This window comes from Hibiscus syriacus, unplaced genomic scaffold (assembly GCF_006381635.1).
Source record: "Hibiscus syriacus cultivar Baekdansim isolate YM2019G1 unplaced genomic scaffold, ASM638163v2 tig00117034_pilon, whole genome shotgun sequence".
NCBI lineage: Eukaryota > Viridiplantae > Streptophyta > Magnoliopsida > Malvales > Malvaceae > Hibiscus > Hibiscus syriacus.
Window position 1 is genome coordinate 11,662,682 of NW_024063533.1, and position 21,584 is coordinate 11,684,265.

General features: G+C 34.3%; 1 pseudogene; it reads right to left on the reverse strand.

Moving 5' to 3' along the window:
* The window catches only part of LOC120196557, a 45,870-nt pseudogene extending 29,104 nt beyond the window's left edge, over positions 1-16,766 (reverse strand).
* Positions 16,767-21,584: the final 4,818 nt, after the last annotated feature.

Genomic DNA, 21,584 nt, shown 5'->3' on the forward strand with positions numbered 1-21,584 from the left:
TAGAAAATTCTTGGCAAAGAACATCATTAGTAGAACCAAATATTATATTATCAACATAAATTTGAACTACTAATAAATCTTTACCTTTATGTTTTAAAAACAATGTAGTGTCAACCTTCCCTTTTGAAAAACCTTTTTCAATTAAAAAGTTTGACAATCTTTCATACCAAGCTCTACGAGCTTGTTTTAAACCGTAAAGCGTTTTTGTTAATTTAAGAACATGATCTGTAAATTTTGAATCTTCAAAACCTGGAGGTTGTTCCACATACATTTCTTCTTTTATAAAACCATTAAAAATGCACTTTTAACATCCATTTGATATAATTTAAATTCATGAAAGCATGCAAATGCTAATAACATTCTAATTGCTTCCATCCTAGCTACGGGAGCGTATGTTTCATCATAGTCTATGCCTTCTTCTTGAGTATACCCTTGAGCAACAAGTCTAGCATTGTTTCTCACTATATTACCACTCTCATCAAGCTTATTTCTAATACCCATCTAGTACCTACGGTAGATTTATTACTAGGCCTTTCAACTAATGTCCAAACTTTACTTCTCTCAAATTGATTTAACTCTTCTTGCATAGCCATAATCCAATGTTCATCTTTTAATGCTTTTTTAATATTCTTAGGCTCTATGCATGAGATAAATGCAATATAATTACAAATATTTCTAAGAGAAGATCGAGTTGTTACCCCTTTGGATGGATCACCTATAATTTCACCATCCTTGACATAGTTGTACTCTCTTGGGTAAGATACTTCCCTTTGTTCAATGGTTGGATTCTTGAGAGGATCATGAGTTTTCTCATCTTTCGTTTCTTCCTTTGATGATGGTTCTCCAACGTTATGTCTAACGTCATTTGTATTTTTAACACCTACATCATCATTCACACAAGAATCCTTCATCGGAAAGAGATTATCATCGTAAACAACAAGTATACACTCTACTACAACCAAAGTTCTTTTATTAAATACTCGATAAGCTTTAGAATTTAAGTAATAACCCAGAAAAATTCCTTCATCACTTTTAGCATCAAATTTGCCAAGATTGTCTTTACCGTTGTTTAAAACAAAACATTTACATCCAAAATGATGAAAATAGCTAATGTTAGGCTTTTTATTTTTAAAAAGTTCATATGGAAATTTCTTTAAAATAGGCCTAATCATTACTCAATTAATAACATAACAAGCAGTATTTGTGGCTTTCACCCAAAAATATTGTGGCAAATTGTTTTCACAAAGCATGGTTCTAGCCATTTCTTCTAAAGTTCGATTTTTCCTCTCAACAATTCCATTTTGTTGAGGGGTTCTAGGTGCTGAAAAATTATGGCTAATACCATTTGAATTAAAAAATTCAGTAAATCAAGATTTTCAAATTCAGTTCCATGATCACTCCTAACACTAGTTATAGAGTAACCTTTTTCGTTTTGGATTACTTTTGAAAATGTGATGAATAGTCATCTACCAAGACAAATGCATATTGTTTTCCACCCAAGCTAGTAGTTATAGATGGCCCAAAAAGATCTAAGTGGATCAATTGTAATACTCTACTAGTTGATACAACGTTAATGGATTTAAAATAAACTCGCTTCTGTTTTCCTTTAGGACAAGCATCACAGATTTTATCATTATCAAATTTTAGTTTAGGCAACCCTCGAACTAAATCACCTTGAATTAGCCGTTTCAAAACGCTTATACTAGCATGTCCTAGTCTCCTATGCCATAACCAACTATCATGCTCATCCTTAGCAACAAGGCATAAATTAGTCATATCAATAGAATTTAAATGCACCATGTAAATGTTTCCTATTCTATGACCAACAAGCATAATCCGATTAGATGCAATGTCAATAACTTTACAACCATTAGTTTCAAACATGACATTGAATCCCTTATCACATAATTGAGTAATACTCAAGAGATTATGCTTTAATCCATTAACATATAAAACATTCTTAATTTGTATGGAAGAGGTATTGCCTATTGTACCTATACCTTCAATGTGACCTTTTGAATTATCACCAAAAGTCAATTCTCCTCCATTTTTGGCGTTAAGCTCTATGAACCGGCTTTTGTCCCCGGTCATGTGTCTTGAGCATCCACTATCAAGGTACCATGAGTTTGAATTTGTTTCCCGTGCATTGTAGCAATGCTCCTTTTCCTACAAACATAGATTAATTTATAATTTTTGGTACCCAAATTCTTTTGGGTCCATATTCATTAGTTTCCAAAATCTTAGTCCCCTTAGGTATCCATTTGTATAGGATATCCTTATCTTTAGTAGTAATGAGTCCTTTAGGAACCCATATACTTCTAACGATTTTTCCATTAGAGGTTCTTCGGGGACCACTATGATTGTAGTTTTTAAAACTTTTTCTAAAAAAGTTGGATTTTGAATTTTTTCCATTTTCAAAATGTTTTGTTCCAACTTTATCAAAGAATCTTTAAGATCATCAATTTTCTTTTGATGATCATCATTGACCTTTAAAAGTAAATTTGCAAATCCAAATTTTTCTTTTCAAACTCTTCTAGTTTGATTTGCAAATCTTTGATTTTATTTTCAAAAACATTGTTGGTTTTGGATATGAGCTTATTTTTATTTTTCAATTTTGAAACATCATTTTTATATTTTAAAAACAATTTCTCATAATATGAAGCCAACCCATTATATTCATCTAATAACTCATCATAAGATAAATCATCTAATTCAAATGAGTTAGAGGTTACCTTAGAATCTTCCCCGAATGCCATCAAGCACAAGTTTGCTACTTCTTATTCCTCTTCATCGGAACCTTCTTCATCGCTCCATGTAGCCACATGAGCCTTGTGCTTATTCTTTGATTGACCTTTTCTCTTCAATTGTGGGTCATTCTCTTTTGGTTCATTTTTGAGGCCTTCATTTCGTTTGAATTTTCTTCATTGGTAAGGTCTCATCATTTTTCTGAACCATTTGGCAAATAATGCCATTTCCTCGTCATCTTCATCTGAATCACTAATCTTTTATCGATTTAAGAACAACTCTAATGTTTTTCTTTTTCTCCTTCTCTTTTGGTGTCTCGTCAATCTTATCGAGGTCCACCTCATCTTCAAGAGTTAAGGACTTTAGGTTATTAGCCTCGATGATTACCGTCTTCTTGGATTATCATGATTTTGGAAGTGAGTAAACTAACTTCCTCACAAGCTTTTCATTTGGAATGATCTCTCCATATGATTTGAGACCATTGACAATCGTTGAGAATCTATCCATCATAGCTTTGATATCTTTATTTGGTTTCATCCTGAAATTTTTATAGTTATGTGTTAGAAGACTAATTTTAGATTCTTTTACCTCGTCGGTGCCTTCATGAGTGACTTGTAGTTTATCCCATATTTCTTTGGTGGTTGTACAAGATGAGACTCTTCCATATTCATCTGGTCCAAGAGCACAAAATATGATATGGATGGCTTTGGAGTTGAGCTGGAACATTCTTGTCTCTCCTTCACTCCACAATCTTTGATGAGTGAGAGGCTTGATATATCCGTCTTCTACAACATTCCATGCTCCCATGTCACTTGTTTGAATGAAATACATCATCCTATTCTTCCAATAGGCATAGTTAGCTCCATTAAAGAAAGGAGGCTTGTTGACGGGCATCGAATCGAGACCGGATTCGACATTTGAAGTAGAGGCCATTGATGACTTGATAATCGATGTAACTCTTCTCGAATCGACTCAATAGGCGATTAAACCTTTAAATAAGTGAGGCTCTGATACCAATTGTTGAGTTAATCGATCGATAGAATTGACCAAGAGGGGGGTGAATTGGGCAATTAAAAAGTTGGTGGAAGCTTTTGTAGAAAATTGAAAAGATTTGTACAGTGATTTAGAGTGGTTCGACTTTCTCAACCAAAGTGTACGTCCACTACCTTAGCTATCCACACTAAGGATTTTCCAACAAATTCACTAATTTGTTCTTTCTTTTGAGGCCAAAAATATAATCTTACAACTCCCTCAAGAATATACCCCAATTCTTGATAACACTCTTTCTCAAAGAGAAGATTACAAATTTGCAAACTTACAAGGAAATCCTCACAAAGTAGATTGTTTGCACAATTCTAGAAAAAAGAAAAGAACACTAAAAAATGAATACAATTGAGTGCAAGTAGTGTTCTTGAAAGCAAAATGAATATTGAATGAAAAATAGGCCTGAAATGTTCAAACTTGAGGTTTGATGTTTTCTCTTTGATTCTCTCTTGATTCTTGTTTCTTGTATTTTCTTGTTATTGATCAATGGGTTATAATCTTAAATACTCCTTCAAATGATTCTGAACGTTGGGGATGATTAGTGGAGTCAATAGAGTCGTTTAAGTGTGAAAATAATTAATTAAATTAGTTGGGAGAGTCAGTGCATCAATGCATACCCAAGGTGCATCGGTGTATCAAGTGTATAATACAAATATTTTGACCATTTGGACCCTTAGTGCCTCGGTGCACTAAGAGTGCATCGATGCATAAAATGCATTCGATGTTTCAAAATAGCCTGAGTGCATCGATGCATGGCTGGTGCATCGATGCATCAAATACATTCGATGTTTTCATAAAACTCTGAGTGCATTGATGCATAGTATGTGCATCAATGCATGAAATGCATTCGATTTTCAATTTATTCCATGGTGCATCGATGCATAGATTGGTGCATCGGTGCATTACTTTGAAAAAATGATTTTAGGCTTAATTTTGGTTCAAAATACTTTGTGAAAATTGTTTCAAAAATATTTTAAGTATAAAACACAATTTTACACATTTAGTAAGGTTTGAAATTGATCTTGAAGACTTGGAGTAATAATTTGATATTCGACTAATTAAATCGAATATACTTAGAAAATCATTTGTAAAATCTTAAAATTCATTTATATTTAATTTGTTATATTGAAACATCAAAATGTTTTCAATAATGATTTTTGTTTCAAGAGAAACAATTTCAAAATTTGGTTTAAGGAACAAATGTCTCAAGTGAGAAAAAATTTGTTTTGTGAGAAATTGTCTCAAACGAGACGAAATTTATTTTTAGCGAAAATTGTCTCTAGCGAGACGACACTTTATTTCGAGAGAAACAACATCAAACGATATTGATCGTTTGCTTGTTCGTACTGGTGGAGAAAATACCTTTATAAGATCTGATCGTTCACATCAGGATGTTGAATCCCCAAAGATACCTCAATCATTCGATGTTGATTGCTTCAGCACTGATTCTAAGCATGAGCTTTGTGTCTGAGAGCCATATGTCAACTACCAAGTTACACTCTAGAGAGATTGTCTTGTTTGAAAAATGTTTTTCTTCTTCTTGTATTTTCAAAAATATGAAAATATCAATTGAAAGAGTTTTGAAAAAATGTTTAATTAAAGATTTGAAAATATTACCCCTTTTGAGGTTTTACAATTAAAAAATCATAAAACAATAGTTCATTGGATATCTGTTAATCCTGCAATAAATTATAGCTATTTGACAAGTGTCAAGATCAATGTTATCTTTGAGAAATAGTGAAGTAAGGAGGGGATAAAAATGTCTCAAGTTATTTTTGGTTAATGGTTTGGTATTCTCATTTATTTGCTATTCACTGATATGATGGAGTCGCTTCTGTACTTATTTATTGGAAGTGTTCTCCGACTCCCGGCTCTCATGATCTTATTCGGGTTGTACGATGCCTCATCAAGGGATTTGTGCGATCGCCTCTAATGCAATAGTTGCACCATCTTCATATTCGAGCCATCTTTTCAGGTTTTCAACTCGAATCCTCCTTTGGTTTCAAGACGTCATTCAGAATTTATGTTTTGAACCCCCTTTGTTATTTTTCTCTATCATGCATTAAAGATTTTAGAAAACCTTTTTGTAAATCAAAAATTAATTCTGACAGGCAAGATGAAATCTGAAGATAGTCTTTTCTATTTAGAAATCCATGTATGATTAGAAGGGAATTTTTAGGTACATAATGTAGGAATTGCCTCAGAGTTATGAAAGAAAGGGATAAAAGGCCCAAACAAGTGTTTTAAGGGTAATTGAACTAATGATCAATTTATTTTGATGCCTGTAATATTGTTTTGCTCGACTTGAATATGTTCGCATGTGTATTTCTCTTCATGTTCTATGATCTTCGAGTGAAATGATTGTGCTTGATCAATCTTATGGTTGGAAGCTCGTTACGTCATTTGAGTCAATGGACTCTTTGATGTGTTTCTTGTCTTCTTTTTCTTTGTTTTTTTCTTTTTCCTTTTTCTTTCCTTTTCTTTTTTTCTCTTTGATTTTTTTCTCTTTGCAATTTTTTTTTCTTTGATTATTTTCTCTTTATTTTTCTCTTTGCTTTGATTTGATCTTCGCACTTGACATTTGGTTCACCTTTCAATATCTCATCTAGATTGATGGTCTTCACTCATGCGAACATATTTCCTCTACCTTGCCCCCAGTGTAGAGGATGATCCTTGGTTAGGGTTGAATCGGAATAAAATATCGTTCAGGATCAAATGAGGACACAAGGGATATTTATTGTCTCCTGTTGTGAAGGGATAATGAAAGAATGTCGTTCATCATTTCATAAACAGAAGTCCTTGGGATAGATTTTCAGGATTAATATTATTCACATGAAAACAATGTAATTAATGCATGATAGAATTATTGTGAATTAATTCTCCTTTTTTTCTTCTTCTTGCTCCCAGCATGTCTCAATCGTGCAAGCACAACTTTAGAAAAATTAATGAAAGATTCCCCCACATTGTGTCTTCTTGCAAAAATGTTTATGTTTCAGTGAACATCTTGTACTCAATACCTTCAGGTTTTATTGGTAAAAAAATGGTTTTGCGTCTAAGAATACGATAGTGTGACTTTATTGGCTCAAAGAAAGGTATGTGTATGACTTTTGTGTATCGAAAAGATGAATGCAATGTTTCAAAGTTGAAAATAATATTTCAAGGCCTCGAAGAGAGTGAGTCTCAAAATTTGGTTCTTTGGTAGTGACCACGAATTATTTCAGGTAAAAAAATTGAGATATTTTATTTTGGATTTTAGATGGGATAAGAAAGGTCTAATCTTGTCATATGTCAAAAATCTATCATTCTTAAAGAATTAAGAGAATTCGTAATTCATTTGATATTCAAAGAACTCAAGATTAAAACTCGTTTAGTTATTCACCTTAGAAGGCAACATAAGTTCAATCATTAAGATTAAAAATATTTAAGCACATATTAAAGATATAAAAAAACGAGTTCAAATAAAACAATATCTATGGATGCAAATGGTAGATGCAATGCCCCCATCATTCTTCGATTATCCATGCCCCTGAATCCATCAGGTTCTGGATTTTACTCTTCAGTGCCTTACAGTTTTCAGTGGAATGTTTGGAGGTTCCTATGTGGTAATTGTACATGAGATCAACATCGTAGCCATCAGGATATGAGGACTCGTTTCTCATATCATCCTGGAAGGCTCAATCTTACAACCAGCAAAATAGCTCCCAATGTACTAATTTTAAATTATTCCTTTAATTTGTTCGTATCTTGCTTCTATTCTCGATGTGATGTCACGTGATTAGGACCACTTCATCGAATCCTCCACAGATTAATTTCATGTTTTTATGAATGATGCATGTGAAAATGCTTAAATGAATGCCAAGCAGAATACAAATGCAAAAGGTATCGATTTCCAAAAGTAATCATTCTTAGAAAGAGTTCCATTCATCCAAAAGAATTTTCATCTTTACAAGAGAGATCAATCTACAAATGTGATTCGACCCTTTTATTTAGCTCCATGATTTCATTTATAATCCCAACAACTTTCTCTTCTTTCCAAAAAATGACTCTGAATTTAGATGGTGAGTAGTTGATTGCAATCTCTGAATTGCCTTCGTTCCAATCTATGAAAATTATATGAGGACTGGAAGGTCTCTACCAAGACAGCCAGTGTAGGATTTATATCTCTCTACAATCTGTCAAAGAAATCTACAACAGCAGCCTCTACGTGGAGCAAAGTCTTTGGTAATATCACTAAACCATGTATAGTCAGACAAAAGGTGTCTAGTCTCTTATCTTCCTCTATGTGCTCGAGTATCACCTTCTTGAGACAATGCCATTGAAAAGATTCGTTTTCTCCTCTTTGTTTTTAGACCAAGCTCGGATAGCCAGATTGGGTTCTTCCTTGTTATGATATCTATTTTCCATATTAATTATTGGTCTTCTACTCTGATGATTACTTGGTTAATCAACACCTTTCTTTTATTTATGATGATCATGCAGAATGCGAAAATGCAAATGCATATGCAAAAGTGATGATCCTCTGAAATGCAATGCAAACAAGGATGAAAAATAACACAAGCAAAAGAAAATAAAAAAGTTAGTAACACAAACAAAACATAAAAATGAAATAGTATCAGCAAGTTAATCAATAGAGTTAAAAGATGTTATCTATAGATAAATATAACACCTACCCAATCATGATATCTACCCGAGCATGTTTTTATTAGATAGTGATCCTAGCCAAACATTCTTTCTATCCAAAATAATTATTTTCAATGAAATGATCTTAATCAAATGGTATCAAGTTCGCATGCTTTTGTTCAACAAAATTAAAAGCAAAAGGAAAGGTTCAGAAATGCTCCTCCTTTTTGCACACTTAACTTCAGTACCTACTGACGGACAGAGGTTCGGTATGACTATACCTAGGGTGACCGTTCTACAGTTCACAATATGCATGATTTCAGCTCTAACAGGAAAATGGTACCTGAATTGTACTTGTTCATGCATCCTTTGGCTACCAAACCCTCAATCCTGGCCCATTACAAGATCGTGCAAATCGAGTTCAATTCGAGAGGATACATTCCCTTATGTTCATGAGGAGAAATAGTTTATCTCACGTATATATAAGGTATATGAACTCCAAAGGTTACTTGCTAAAACCCATGCAGAGAAACAATTTATCTCACGTAGGCTAAGCTTTCACCTCAACTTAAAAGGGACAAAGCTCATAAGTGAGCTCATGGTTGTAAATGCACGTGTTGTGTGTGAGCAAAAAATCACAAACCTACAAAAACAAGACAGAAGACAGAAATTTTTACAAGCTCAAAAACCTGTTCAATTCTGAAAAACCAATAAAATCAAAAATCCATTAGTTTAAAAAAATGCATTGTATGTTGAAACTCAAAATAAATAAAAGGATCGTAAATTAAATACAATTTAAATTTGTAATTCCCAAAAAAACAACGTATAATCATTTATGGCCTAACTCTCGAAGTCCCCAACGGAGTCGCCAAGCTATCATAACGTTTCCCTGGGGAACTAGTTAGACTAAAAAAAATTAGTTTCAGTGAAAGCGATGAAATATGATTTTGAAAACAATTTGATTTTGGAGTCGCCACCAACCTTTAAGTTAGGTAGGTCAGAAACCTTAAAAGAATAAAATGGTATGCATTTTACAAAAAATTCATTTTTTAAGAGTTTGGGAGCCAATTACGTGTGGGGAAGGGTGAACACCCCCACAATGCCCAAATTTTGGTACCTGAACGATTATATGGTGTTTAAATATTGGAAATTGCAAACTCGAAAATATATTTAAATTACGATCCTTCTATTCATTTGACTATATTCAAAAAGTATCAATTTTCGGATAACAAATACACTTTTGTGTGAACAATCTTCGGGGATGCACTTCCTGTGTAGTTAGGAAACTTTCCCATAGATTCCCCTCACAAAAGTCGTTATTTCGCAATTTTCGCAAAGATAAAATAAAATAAAAAGTGAAAAGAGGTGAAAATAATCAAAATAAATAAACTTGGAACAAAGAAAATTATCGAATACAAAACAAACATTTATGCGAAAAATCCTTGAAAATACACCTTCCCTTGTAGTTAGGAGATGTCTTCATAGATTTCCCTCACAATGAAATTTTGATATTTACATATTTAAGAAAACAAAATGAAATATAAAAAATATGGTGGAACCAATAATACCAATGTGCACATAAATAAGGTACTAAATCACAAACAAGAAAACATTACCGATCAAATTACAATCAACAAGAATAAGTACATTCGGACTTAAATACAATTAACAGAAACTTAAAGGATGGAAATAAAATTACAACAAAACCAAAGTCATAATCACATATATTAAACAAATAAGGTACTGGAAATGAAAATAATAACATTAAGGACTAAAATAAATTAAACAAAGACATGAAAGGGCAAATAGTAATTATATCTCAATACATTCATATTAAAATAGTGATCAAAATAGAAAAACATAACCTTTTGGGTCAAATTAAAATAAAAGAAAATATAACATAATATGTGAATAGGTTACTTAAATGTAAACACTGAAAAAATAGAAGCTTGAAACAAAACAACACAAAACTTCATTACTGACTAAAATAATAAATTACACATGAACAAGGATTTATACTGCAATTACCCCAAAACATTAAAGCACTGAAGATGATGACTAAAATGAAACAAACATAACTTATGCTACTTAAACATTTATGAACTAAAATACAGTGGCTTGGATCCGAATATAAACACACATAAAAAAATAAATAAATGGGGACGAATTTGCAACTAAAATAAAATGGGAACTAACAACAAAAGGAAATAAAAAATACAAAGCATGGGATCAAACGTGCTATTATCCCTAAATAATTGAAAAACACTGGTAATATTACAAAAGGAAAAGGACTAAAGCATATATTAACCCTTTTCTACAAAACACACATACCCTCCCCTTATTAAACGATGTCGCCTTGCAGGTAAAATAAATACCTAAAATTTCTCTCCAACCGGCCATTCAACTCCATTTCCCTCTTTTGTTATGATTCAGCCCAAGAGAGAGAGAGAGATAAAATCCTTCAAACTTCCCTTCCCCTTTCCTTTGTTCCACTGTCGTAGAGAGAAAGCCACAGCCGCCGTACAACGACGGCGATGGCATGGCTAACTGAACCCCTAATAAACCCTCAGTCTTTCCTCTTTCATCTCCTTTGCCTTTCTCTAACACCAAACTTAAATCGAGCCCCCTTCACAAAACAAAATTTAAAAACAAAACCTTTACATAAGGATATGGGTTCCACAGTTCCGGTGAAGCCACTGACGATCAAATCTCCCTCAAAGGTATGTTTTCTTTAGTTCAAAAGCTTTTTATTTTTATTTTTTTTCTTTGTTCGGGCCTCTCTGGTTTTTGTATCGAATACTCTCTCCAAAAACCCTCTCCCTTCGATTGCTCCCCCATATCCTCCTTTCTGTATATTTTTCTCAGCCCCCTGAAAATGGTTCTTTTATTTGATTGCATGTCCTCTTATCCCTGCTGCTGAGGAGATAGGATAATAATATCCTATGTATGTTGATTGACTATATAGGATTTTGTTTGGATTTGCTTTCTATTTCTTCTGACTAATATGTTTCCTGATGGATGCATGTTAATGTGGATAATGGAAACGATTTAGGAGATGCTCGACGGCGACTCAGAAAGTAGATAATGGCGGCTCACGTGGCTGAGGAGTAGGGCGGTGATGTGCACGCGTTGGATGGTAGCTGGAAGGCCAATCGGCGACGCCGGCTCTGATATTTTGTAAACCCTAATCTATTTAGGGTTATTGTGTCAGTTCGGGTCATAATCAGGTGGGCTTCAGGTTGAATGCCTAAACCGGGTTAGATCAGCTGCTGGCTTTGGGTTGTTGGGCTGCTTGTATTGGGCTCTCGGGTTTGGGCTTGAACTTTTAAATGGGTTAGGCTTTTGGGGTTTGTATCTATTGGGCTCGGGTTTAAGCCTGCAAAAATATGTAATAGATGTTAACATAATAATATTAATAATAATAATAATAGATAAAATATAAAATAAATAAAATAAAAAAGACCCGTACAAAAACGAGTGTCTACACAGTGATTCTTAAATAAAAATTTTCTAATGTGATCCAATCGGTCTTTCCATCATGTCGTTAAGTGAATGTATTCTCAGCTTCAATAAGCTCCTCCCTCCTCCCTATGATATTCGAAATTTTATTTATCAGTTGATATTTTATAGTATTCAGTGGTCAAATCAGACCTCAAATTTTGTATCAGATTTTCGTAAGGGTTTGTATTGTAATAACCCGTGTGTATTTTGTGAGAGAAATCATTCGATATGATATTTGTGATAGCCTGAAATTTATGAAAACCTATGTTGCAAATCTGAGTTCGTTAAGTCGTATCCTCTAAATGTTCCAAATATATCATTTGAATTTAAAATGTGTCATGTTCTCGGGTGAGTCATTGTGATAATCCATGTGTATTTTATAAGTGAAAGCCTCACTTATTTTGACAAATTCCTACTTATGATTCTTAAATGATGTTCGTATTTGATCTAATAAATATCTTCATTGCTTTGATAAGCGAATATCTTCTCAGTCTTGTTAAATGCATGCCCTTGATTTTCAAAATAATGTTCCTCAGTTGAATATCATATATTGGCAAGTGGTATTTATCCTGAAGGATTTGTGTCTGGCATTTATAAGAGTCGTTTCTATGAAGAGTCGAATGTTTGTTAAAAAGGGACATGTTAGTCTCAGACCTAGTTAATTCAAAATTTTGAAAACTCATATTTCTGAATTTAAGTCCTATAGATTGTACCCTATGAGTTCTCTTGACCTTTCGATGGATTACTTCCATCCGAATTTCTATGGAATTGAACGTTCGAATGAGTTAGTTGAATGTTGACCTTTTGTGATTTCAATGAATTCATTCTCACAATTTCTAAAATGATAATCAAATTTCGGTAGAGATTAATGGTCGAATGAGACTTCAATTTCTGTATTAGGTTCTCCTAAGAGCCTGTCATGTGATAACTCATTTTGAAACTCTGATTGATGATAATTCAAAATTTTGAAACTCTGATTTGTGAATTCGTGTGTTGTAGATTATATTCTACGAATGTTTCAAATGTTTCATCAACTTCTCTCAGCTCAAGTTTTCAGACGAACCATCATGTTTAGATGACTTAGTTAATTGTTGGTGTCGTAACCGTCCTTCAGGTGGGCCCGAAATTGGGCTTCGACTTAAATAAAATATGCTAGAGCCACCACCGATCATTTATTTTTTAAAATTATGTTGATCGGACATCTCAATTTATCATCTTACTTGATTTTCGTTTTACCATAAATATGTTGGGTTTGGGAGTTGGTTACAGTCAAGGAATGATTAACACCCTTGTACTGCCCTTTCGGTACCAATTTAATTTTCCGGTTATCTTAATTGCGAAAATTAAAAGTTAGATTGAAATTTAAAAGTTCGATCTGAATTACTTACCATAGCAGAGTTTAAAATTGACTCTAAAAAGTACGTAATCAAATCAGTGTTCACCATCAAAACAAAACAAAAATTAAATTAAGAAATATAAAATAGAAAGACTTTAAATTAAAAGGATTTAACTACAAAAAATTTGAAATTAGTGACCAAACTGATATTATTTGAAAGCTACAAGAAAAATAAAAAGTTAGGAGGGTTAATTTGTAAAATAAAAAAAATTAAACATGGATTAAATTGAATAAAATCGAAATTCAAAGGCAAATTTATAACATTTGACCAAAATGAATTACACATCAAAAAATCAGGAAATGTAGAAATAATTTAACTATCTTGTAATAACAAGGTGGCCCCCTATAAATACCCCTAAATTCAAAAAAATCTCATTTTAACCATTTCATCAAAAACACTCCCCTCCCTTTCTTAAATGCTCTCAACCCAAAAACCTTTCGGCCAAATACCGACCACTTCTCCGGTGGCCACCTGCCGCCATTCCGACCATCGTCTTCAGCGGCCAAGAACCTAAAAGCTTACTCAAAATGTTCTTCTCAAAGATCCCACACCAAAACCGAACCTCGTACTCCCTAAAAAGCTCCCAAACGGCGTAGATCTAATATTAAAGTTTCGATTTTTACCTTTTCCGACGATGACTCCTCGCTTTTTGTTGATCTTCGACGAAACAAAGCCTCTAGCTTTAATTTTTACCCTCGGTTTATGAACTTTTTGTTTGCTTTGGAATTATTGTCTTGTTGATGTTGTTGATTGTATTGCTCTTGCTGCCCAATATGGCTTGGTTTTTATGTCTCTTGGTCGGTCAATTTTCGATGTCCTCCCTTCGACATCTTGGTGGGGATATTTATACCCTCTCTGTTGATAGTCGTTGCCGAATATCCCGAGATCGGCAGTCCCGTTACGCGTTTGTGGCACGACTTTCGATTTGTGCAATATGTGTTCTAGCTCGATTTTACGATATTTCTGGCTTCAGGTGCCGAGAATATCGGTCGGTGGATGATTTTACAGGCGCATGACCTTCATGCGCCGTTGAATGGTGACCACCGCCCTATTGGCGTAATTTGGACCGTTAGATCATAGGGCCAGATCTAACAGGCCTCGTGCGATTGTGCCTTGGTATATGTCTATTTTAGGGTTTTGTGACCCTAACGAACCCCGATCTAGGCCGTTGATCCTCGCTTGATCTCACACCTGGAAACGTGTGGCGCCTTAGCTTATTACAAAACCTAGCTTTGTTGGGCTCACCGGGTCGGCTTGCTAGATCAAGCTTGCCCACCCGGTTGGGTTCCTTGTTGGGCCTCTTAAACTGTTGGACTCGGTTGGACTATTGGACCTGGACCATGATCGAAAATAAATAATAATAATAATAATAATAAATAAATAAAAACGGGATAAATAAATAGTAATATGTAATAATAACAACTATATTATATTATATGTTTTAGATACGTTTTCAAAATCCTTTAAAAACCATATATTATAAGCTTCAAAACCATTTAGAAAAATATATTATATATGTTTTCAAAACCATTTTTAAAATTATATATTATACGTTTTCAAAAGTATCTTAAAAATTATATACTATATGTTTTAAAAATCGTTTTGAAAACTATTATATTATACATTTTCAAAACTATATTTTAAAAACAATATATTATATTTTTCAAAATTATTTTAAAACTATATACTATACATTTTCAAAACTCTTTTTTTAAAACTATATATTATTATATGTTTTCGAAACTACGACCTCAAAGCATATACCATACACTTTCAAAAAATGTTTGAAATTATTATATGTATATATTATATACTATAAAATAATAATAATAATAAGTAAAACCCTTAATGTTCCAGATGAAAATGGGTGTCTACAGCGCCCCACTTTGCCCATTTATTGTGTAACGAAAAAAATAGGGCAAAGACCAAAGGACACAAATTTTCGTTCGGTAAGAAGAGAGTCCAAAAGTGAATTTTTTCTGTGAGTCTAATATCTTTCTTTGTGATTGAAATCTGACTCAATGTATGTCGACTCTCTTATCGAATATCTTCCGTCGTGGAGTTGAAATTCGATTTGAAAATTCTAATGACTTTCTGCTTTGAACTAAATTATGGGTGGCTCATTCATCATGAAGTTGAGTCAACCTTGGGTGTTTAGAGAATAATATCTTTCGTTGTGAAGTTGAAATCTAGTTCAAAATATGAACTGGGAAGTGGCTTCTTGTTGCCCAATCATAGTCACCCTTGGTCTTCTTCTTGGCTTAAAGACTTCGGGTTGAAAATTTGATTGGAAATTAGTTCCTCAATGCTACCATGCGATTGTTATGCCCTTGAGCTGAATGGAATCGAACTCAAAAGTTTTCGTTGACAGATAACCCTTCTTGCCTTGAGCTATGATGTAAATTAGGTTGGGAGATAGTTTCTTGTTGTTGTAGATGACTCATTTTTTTGTAATTAAGTCGATTTATTGGGTATGATATCCTTCTTCGTGAAGTTGAAATCGTGGGTGACTCCTTCATTGTAAAGTTGAGTCTATATTGAAAAAATTGCCTTGGGCCAGATATTCTTCCTTGTGAAGTTGAAATCTAACTTGAATAGGCTGCATTGTTTTTAATTTTGAGCTTCATTTGAGTTCAGTATTCTTGAAATTGACTTTGCAAACTCACGTATATATGCAATGTTATGGATGCAATGTTCTTATATATGCCTAAAATTTATATGCAATATGTTATTTTAGGGTTTAGAAAGAAATATCAATCTCTTGTGGTCATTTCGGATGACTCTTGATTATGGAATCTTGAATTTCTGATTCCTAATCTTGGATTCTTCAATAGGCTTTGATCCGATATACATTCTGTGAACTTGTAAAAAGAAGGTTTACTTATAGTCTTTATTTAAGCAATGCCCTTCAATGAACTATGACCCGTTAACTCGAGATTGGTGCAAAAACATTTATTGGCTTCCAAACACCTGTACGTTTCGGAAAACCTTTGTACAGTAATACGCAATTGTCTTTTCAAAAGTGAATAAATCATTCTTATTTAAATTCAATCTAAGATGCTTAAAAGGAATTGATTTTTTTTAGAGAAATAACCATATTTATTTATGAGGAAAAAGGATAAAGAATACATGGAAAATATTCTGAAAAGTCAAAACATAAAAGAAATAAAAGTAAATGCCATAGATCTTGACTATGCTGATGCCTTTGAACTGACACATCGTTAGATGGCTTTTGAGTACAACTTTTGTCAAGGGGACTTCGAAGATGTGACAATGATCGAGAGAGTGCAAAGCTCCTCCGAATTGTTAAGTCTACAGAATACTTGGATGTCGTGATGCTTTACCACCTTGATCTGGGACCCTTCTCATGCGTAAATCCTGGATCATTATCCAAGCTGCCCTTTTGAGTTTTAAGTTCGATTCATCCTTGGTTTCAAGACTCCCTTTGCTGGTTTTCATCTTGGATCCACCTTATTTTGTTTTTTTTTATTTAGAGTGCCCTTCCGGATTTTCACCTTAAACAAAGTATTTCTTGATTGCATCTGAATTAACGGGAGGATCAGTTCTCCTCCGGAGAATGCCTTTTTCACGACATAAGGCCCTTCCCAATTTGGCATCCATTTTCCTTTGAAGTCTTTTTGAATTTGCCAAATCCTTTTTAGTACAAGATCTACTTCACATAATACTCTTGGGTGCACTTTCTTATTATGTGCTTTAATCATTCATTTTTGGTAGAGTTGACCATGGTGAATAGCCTTCAACCTTTTTTCTTCTATTAAGTTCAATTGATCATATCGAGTTTGTACCCATTCTGCATCATCTAGTTTAACTTCTAACAAAACCCGAATTTATGGGATCTCCACCTCAATGGGCAATACTAGCTTCATCCCATATGCTAATGAAAATGGGGTTTCCCCAGTTAAAGTTTATAGCAAAGTTCGGTATGCAAACAAATTAAAAGGTAGTTTCTCATGCCAATCCTTGTATGTCTCAGTCGTTTTCTCCACTATTTTCTTGATATTTTTGTTTGTTGCTTCTACCACTCCATTCATCTTCGGTCTATACATAGTAGAGTTGTGATGCTTTATGTTAAATTGTTCACAAGCAGCATTCATCATCTTGTTGTTCAAGTTTGTTGCATTATCGATAATGATTCTTTTGGGTAAACTATACCGACATATGATCTCCTTTTTCAAGAACTTACAAATAGTGGACTGAGTGACACTGCCATATGACGCAGCTTCCACACATTTGGTAAAATAGTCAATTGCTACAAGAATGAACTGATGACCATTTGAAGCTTTTGGATGAATTTGTCCAATGACATCCATACCCCCACATAGAAAAGGGCCATTGTGTTGTTATCACGTGAAGTGGGTAAGGTAGAACATTTATTTTATCCCCATATATTTGGCACTTATGGCATCTTCTAGCATAGTTGATGCAATCACTCTCCAATGTGGACCAGAAGTATCCACATCTCATAACTTGTCTTGCCATCATTTGTCTGTTTGTATGAGTTCCACAAACCCTGTCATATACCTCCTCCTATATTATCTTTGCTTCTTCTGTATCTACACATCTTAACAAGACTTAATCATGACTTTTCTTATATAAGATTTCTCTATCAATAACATATATGGCTACCATCCTTTTGATTGTTCTTTTATCAGTTTCAGTGGCTTCCTCCGGATAAATTAGATTCTTAATGTATTACGGGATGTCGTGGTACCAAGGTTCAGTATTTTTTATCTCTTCGATTTGGTAACAATGAGCCGAGTACTCATACGACTACATCTCAATTGGCATCATGTCAGACTCCCTACTAACCTTGAATGCTACTACCAAGGTAGTTAAGGCATCGGCCATTTGATTTTCTTCTCTAGGTACATAACGGAAAGTGACTTCATCAAACTCTTTGAGTAGATCTAATATGAGTTTTTGTTATTCTATCAGTTTTTCATCTTTTATCTCCCACTCTCCTCAGACCTGATAGATTGCTAAGGTAAAATCTCTATATACCCGTAAGGTCTTTGTATTCTATCCAATAGCAGCTCAAATCCCTAAAACGCAAGTTCATACTCTGTCATATTGTTAGTGCAATCAAAGTTCGATCTGCTAGTGAATGGGTAAAGATTTCCTTCGGTTGAAACCAATATAGGCCCAATGTCGTGTCCTAATACATTTGATGAACCATCAAAATACATTATTCAGGAATCACATGTAGAAGTGCTTGCTTCTTCTAGAGATATGGCCATCAAATCTTCGTCTGTGAAGCTAAAGTCTAGTGGCTCGTAATTTTCAAAAGTTCTACTTTCCAAGAAGTCAGATATGTCACTTCCCTTTATAGGCTTTTAGCTCACATATTCAATGTCAAATTCTAATAATAGCATCTGCCATCGAGCCAACCTTCCAGAGAGAGAGGGCACACCCGTCATGTATTTTATCAAATCTAACTTGGAAATCAACCAAGTGGTGTAGTACAACATGTATTGTCTGAGTCTTCGTGTAGCCCAGACTAAAGCACAATAAACTTTCTCAATGGGTGAATATCTAACTTCGCAATCAGTGAATTTCTTTCTCAGGAAGTAGATGACTCTCTATTTCCTTCCGGACTCATCATATTGGTCCAGGACACATCCCATTTAATTCTCAAAGATGGACAAAGATAGGAATAAATGTTTGCCTGGGATGGGAGACATTAAGACAGAAGTGCGAGATAAATACACTTTTATTTTCTCAAATGTAGTCTAAGAGTCCTCATCCTATGTTCCAGAGTTGTTCTTTCGAAGAAGGTGAAAAATTGAGTCGCACTTGTCGGTCAGTTGAGATATGAACCACGCAATATAATTCATTATACCCAGAAAACCTTGAACTTATTTTTGTGTTCATGGGGAGGTAAATTTTGGATGGTTTTGACTTTATCTGGATCAATTTCAATGCATTTCCAGCTAACAACGAAGCCTAACAATTTTCCATATGTTACTCTGAAGGTACACTTGTTGGGATTCAGTCTCAACTGAAACTTTATTAATATTTGTAAGAGCTTTCTCAGATTCTCGACATGTTCATTTTCAGTTTGTTCCTTGAAAATCATGTCTTCAACATAAACTTCAATTTACTTGTGCATCATGTCATGAAACAAGGTCACCATAACTCTTTGGTATATTGCCCTAACATTATTTAATTCGAAGGGCATCACCATATAGCAGAAAGTTCCCCACATTATAACAAATATGTTTTTTTCCATGCCATCTGGATGCATTTTAATTTGGTTGTATCCTAAGAATCCGTCCATGAATGAAAGAAAGCATTTCTTATTGTCTTGACCACTAGAGTATCTATGTGCGGCAAGGGGAAGTTGTCTTTAGGACTTGACTTATTGAGGTTTCAGTAATCGGCGCACATATGCACATTTCCATCTTTCTTTGGCACTGGCACTATGTTAGCTACCCATTCCGGATACTTGGCCACTTGAAGAAAGCCAACATCGAACTACTTCTTGACTTCTTCTTTTATTTTAAAGAGCATTTCAGGTCTCATCCACCTTAGTTTTTGTTGGATGGGTTTGCATTCTGGCTTGATGGGTAGTTTGTGGACTACCATATACGTATCTAGCCCAGGCATGTCTTGATAAGACCACGCAAACACGTCCTTGTACTCCTTAAGTAAGTCTATCAGGCTTTGCCTTGTTTCAGAAGAAAGTGTTATGCCAATCTTAACTTCCTTCTTTTCCTCTTATGTGCCCAAATTCAAAACATTGATTTTCTCTTCATGTGGCAATATTTACTTGTCTTATCTTTATACCATCCTTAATAATTTAGAAGGTAAGTTGCACTCTTCTTCACTATCACATTCATCAATTTCCCCAAGACAAATTAGTTGCTCAAAATCCACCTCCAGGTCAGAATCATCATTGTATGTATCATTAATATCTGAGGACCTGAAAGGGAAAGGGAAAGGAAAAGAGAAATGTGTATATGTGAGAGGAAGGTATCCCACACAGAATGAAGAAAAATTAAATACGAAAGAAAAGGAACTGAAGAAGGAAAAATGTTTGTCGGAAAAGAAACTGCATCTTTTATTGAATGTAAATAAAAACAATTTATTAACCCTTACAAAAGATCACCTATTTGCCTAGGTATAGGCAAATAGGGAAAGTTTGAGTATTACTCTGAAAGGAATTTGAAAACCACAGGTAGTTCTTGAGTCGTCCAATTGTTAAGCACAAACCCTGGTGGTAGCGAACGGATTCTAGATCTATCAGTGTTCTTAGTGTTGTTTGTTATTATGGCATTGATGTTCAAGTCTTTCAAAGCAACCTCCAAGTCTGGTAGGGTGGTTTCAAACATATAGCCAACATATCTAAATATATCTTGAAGAGAAGGGAATATCATCGGTTCCCACTGAATTTCATCCCCAGTCAATCTTAACAACCTTCTTTCTCGACACTTCTGAATTTCCTTCCTTTTCTACTGGTGATTGGGCTGAAACCCTAACCCAAATTGATCTAGCTTTGTGACAGGAAAAATGATATCAATTCTTCTCGGAAAAAAGCATCCAAATTATTTTCCTATATCAGTACCTTTTCCCAGGGTTTGTTTTAGCTCCATCTTGGTGCATTCTGAAAACCTAGGTCTGGAAATCTTTCCACCTTCAGCCATGAATGTGGAATTTATGAACTCCAAATAACAGAATAAACATTCTAAAGAGTCTTCATCCACCTCAATGTATGGGGCACCAGTGGTAACACTTGCCACTATATTTTCCTCAGCGTTGATGATGATAAGGGTTACATCAATGACAAATTTCACTTTCTGGTGAAGTGTTGATGGCATTGCCCTAACTTGGTGTATCTATTGCCTCTGTAAAAGGCAATTGTAGAAAGGCATAATGTCCATCACTAGGAATTCGATGTTGTAAGTTGCAGGTTCAATGGTTTTGGGTACTTCGATCTTGTCAATTTCCTCCCTTTTTGTCCCGTCAAATGCTCAGACCACACACTAGCATGCACGCCTATGGGAGGTATCCATTGGTAGTCTTTTCAAAGTGACTAGAGGCATCACATTCAAAGAATACATGTTGTCGATTAACACACTCGGCAATGCATGCTCCTTGCAGTGAGTTGTAAAGTGCAATGCTTTAGTCCGGCCTCTTCCTCCGGATGGAATTTCATAATTAGAAAATTAGATAAGATTGTCGGACTGGATGTTGTTGACCAGTCTATCCAGCTTGTTGACTGTTATTTCTTTTTGTACAAAACTTTGATTCAATACC